The sequence below is a fragment of the Arachis stenosperma genome, chromosome 4 (genome assembly GCF_014773155.1).
Source record: "Arachis stenosperma cultivar V10309 chromosome 4, arast.V10309.gnm1.PFL2, whole genome shotgun sequence".
NCBI lineage: Eukaryota > Viridiplantae > Streptophyta > Magnoliopsida > Fabales > Fabaceae > Arachis > Arachis stenosperma.
The window spans coordinates 57,254,560-57,258,785 of record NC_080380.1 but is presented as its reverse complement, the minus strand read 5'-3'; positions in this window follow the sequence as shown (position 1 = coordinate 57,258,785).

The window sequence follows — 4,226 nt, the reverse complement described above, 5'->3', positions numbered from 1 at the left end:
CCGCGCCACCCTCAACCACCCAGACACCACCGCAACAACCACCTCTCTTCTCTCTTCTCTTCTTTCTCTCCCCTCTCTCTCCCTCTCTCTCTCTCTCTCTTCCGCCACCATTCCACCATCGCAGCCCACTTCCGACCGGCACTGCCCCCTCCACCGACCACCACCCCGAACTGCCCCCTCTCATCAATCCCCACCAATCTCGCCGCCCTTCGCCAGCCACCCCCAACCACCTCCGACGACCGGATCCGCACCGCCGTTCACCCAGTGCCGCTGTGCCTTCCTGCAGGTATCGCCATATTGCCACTACCTTCCCTCCGTCCTATCCCTTGCTCTTTGTGCACCAGGTTCCACCATACGGCGATCCATCCTTGCGACTCTTTCATTCGTTTTTCAATTTCAGTTCCGCATAGGCTAGATAGAGATGCATGTAGTAGTGAATTCTAGGTGGTTAGGTAGCTAGGATCTGGATAGTGGATTTAGGCCTGATAATTGCACCGTTTCTGTTATCTGTTTATCAATTCTGCAATTTATTCTGGCTCTGATGTTGATCCTGTTCATATGCTGCTCTTTCTTGTTCTTGCTATTTGTGCAGCCTTATTTCAATTCATATGAAATGATTCTTGATATCTATTTTCCGGGAATGTCCAAATTTTAGCCGAAATGCTGCCCAATTTTCTGCAAATTACTTTTCCCTTTTACATTCAAGTATTGGTTTTGGCAATTATCATTTTGCACAGCTCCACGAATACCACACTAATTCTTGAATGCACAGGCCATCATTCTTATTACTTTTGTATTCCTGGTTAATCAATTGGATTATTGATGATTTGATTTTGCTTTTTACTCCTTTTATATCTATATGAATCATCATCAATCCTTTCCTGTTAGTTGCCTACTTGTTTTTTCTACTCTTATTATATCTCAGATTCCTGTTTCTTTTTTTTCAGAATGTTTAACCCTCAGAAAATGGGAAAAGGAAAGGCAACCACTGGCAAATGGAAAAGAGGTGAATCCTTTATGTCTCTCCTGGAACTTCTGCATGATGATTCCTGGCGGGACAAGCACTTTACCGCGCAGGAGAAGGCTGATCAGCTCCTCCCTGCCAATGATCCAATTAAGTTTGCAAACCGGTACTGTGAGCTGAAGTTTCCTATGTTTGCTACCTCCAGAAATCTGTACCTGGAGAGGACTTTAAAAATTCCAGAAGAACTACAGCAGTACACCTCCGATCAGATCAAACAGAGAGGCTAGTTCTTCCTAGAGCGAAACTTGACTGAGGTAAATGCTTTCTGGGTAAGAGAGTTTTACTGCAATTACTTCAAGACTTCCCTGGATGTCGTGCACCTCAGAGGGAAACAGATACTGGTCACTGAAGAGGTCATTGAGGATATTCTGCACCTTCCACCTAAGTCCGATCAGCCTGACGGTTACCAAAAGGCTAAGGAGGACATGCGCTTTCTAAGATTTGATTGGGATGCTGTCAAGGAGAGGATAGCCCTTGACCCTACTGTCCTATGGGTCATGGGTACAAACACCACCATGCCTAAAAGAATCAAGTGGAAATACTTGAATGATGAGGCTCGGCTCTGGCATCAGATCTTGAGTAACTTTATTATGCCAAGCACTCATGAGACAGAGTTACCTGCTGCCATGATCACCCTCCTCTGGTGTGTGATAGAGGTTAAGGACCTGTACCTACCGCGATTCATCCGGCACTATATGGCTAGGATACCCTCCCCTTCCCTTATCTGGTTATCCAACTCGGCCTTTAGGCTGACGTGCCTTGGAAGGACGCTGATGAGAGGCCACCTGCTACAGAGTGCAGGAAGATCATTCCTCACAGCAGGAACTTTCTGGCCTTGGGCTACAGACCTGACTTCCTTACTACTTCCGATGAGACAGCCATACCTTCAGCTGCCCCCTCTTTTTCCACTGCTACACCTACCCCACCCACTGCACCTGCCCCACCCACTACACCTCCAGCTGCCCATGAGCCTATTTACCATTTGGTGCATCGACTGTTCACCCACTTGGACCGTATGGAGCGTCGCAATAAGCGACGCTATGAGCATCTCAAGTTGTTGATCCAGTCCGGCAGTGACATTCCCTCCGAGCCTGACACCCCTTCTGATACATCGGAGGCAGAGGCATACGATCATGAGGAGCATGCACCCACTCAGGCTGAGCAGAGAGGACCGGAGCAGGCTGTGCCACCCACTGAGGCACCACACCAGATATAGGCCACAGATCCTAATATTCCTATCCAGTCAGACCCTCCTCTACAGCAGACAGATCCTCATACCCTCATCCAGTCTGCAGATCCTCAAACTACCATCGTGACACCAGCAGCCCATCCTTCCGGAGATGACACTCCTTCACACCCAGCTTGAGTGAGCATCGAGGACGATGCTATTATTTAAGTATGGGGAGGTTGCCATCTCTGGCATATATTTATTTTGGTGAACCAATACAAACTCTCTTCTTATTTTGTTCATTTTATGTATTTTTGCATATTTTTCTCTTTTTGCTTTTTATTGTACTTTTTTCATAATGCACTTTGAGCTATATGAATACTATCTTGGATATTTTAGCTTGAGTTGCACATTAGTGATGCCAGGGCATCTAGGCCAGTTTCACTGACCTTTTCTTTACTGTTTTAGGGTAGTTTCATGCATTTTCTTAGTGAATAAGACAAGTTTTGAATGAAAATACACTCACACCTTGATTCAAGCAACTAGTGTGAACTTTGCATGATTTTATGAGAATTTTGCTAGAATTTCATGATAAATTGATGATGCATAGTCTCATGACTTTGGCTAGAGCTTTGATGCACTTTAATTGCTTGATTTCAGGGCAAAGGAAGCAAGGAAGAACCACGTTAGTATTCACGTTAACCTAGTTAACGTGAAGACTAACGTGGAATGGTAAAAAGCTTACAACATTAATGAGAAAAGTGATCACCAATAACACCTGCGAAGCCATTCATAGCTCACGTTACTTACCACGTTAACTAAGTTAACGTGGTAGTTAACGTAGAAGCAAAAGGGAACTCCAACGTTAAGAGAAAACGTGAACACCAATAACGTTTTCTTCCAACGTTAGTGGTAAAAGTGAACACCACTAACATTGGAGAACTTGGCAATGATCTACGTTAAGAGTCACGTTAATTTAGTTAACCTGAACTCTAACGTGGAAAAGGAAAACAAAAGCCAACGTTAGTGACACTCACTTTTGTCACTAACGTTAGACCAACTAGCATTGCCTACGTTAACTTTCATGTTAAGACCATTAACGTGAAAGTTAACGTGGAGTTGAGATCAAAGAGCCAACATTAGTGACACTCACTTTTGTCGCTAATGTTGGAAGATGGCATCGCTACTACGTTAAGAGCCACGTTAACTTAGTTAACGTGAGTTCTAACGTAGAGAATTTGGGCATTTGGGGCGTTAGTGACAAAGGTGAGTGTTACTAACGCTCTCGAAGGTGAGACACACCCACGTTAAGAGTCACATTAGCTACACTAACGTGAACTCTAACGTAGGAACAAAAGGCACCAAGTAATGTTAATGGGAAAAGTGATTCCCAATAACGTTCGCGAAGGGGTAAAAGCCAACGTTATTGGGAAAAGTGAGTCCCAATAACGTTGGTCAAAAATTGAGAAGGCAACGTTAGTGGTCACGTTAAGACCACTAACGTTGGAGTTAACGTGGTACGTAAGGGTGGAACGTTAGTGGAAAAAGTGAATGCCACTAACGTTTTCGAACCCACAAGGGTACTCAATGTTAATCTCACTAAATACCCAAGCCTAATTCATATTTCTCTGCAAGCTGGGCCCACTAAAGATGAGAACTGCTTCAACTCAATATCTAGAGCCCACATCCAAGACTTGAAGAACTCACTAGAAGATCAAGAGGAGTAGTATATATAGGAGTAGTTTTGAACTATAGAGAAGCTTGGCACTTTTGGGAACTACTCTCTATAGATTTACTTTTTTGCACTTTTAGCATAGATTCTTCTTTTCTGCCATTTTTCATTTCTAGAGCTATGAACAACTAAACCCCTTTCATTGGATTAGGGAGCTCTGTTGTAATTTGATGGATCAATTATAGTTTTCATTCTTCTTCTTCTTTCTTTTCTCTTGATCTTACTAGAAAGCTTTCGATCTTAATTCAATTGGTTAGTTGTCTTGGAAAAGAAACTCTCCATAATTAGATCTCCTTTGAGCC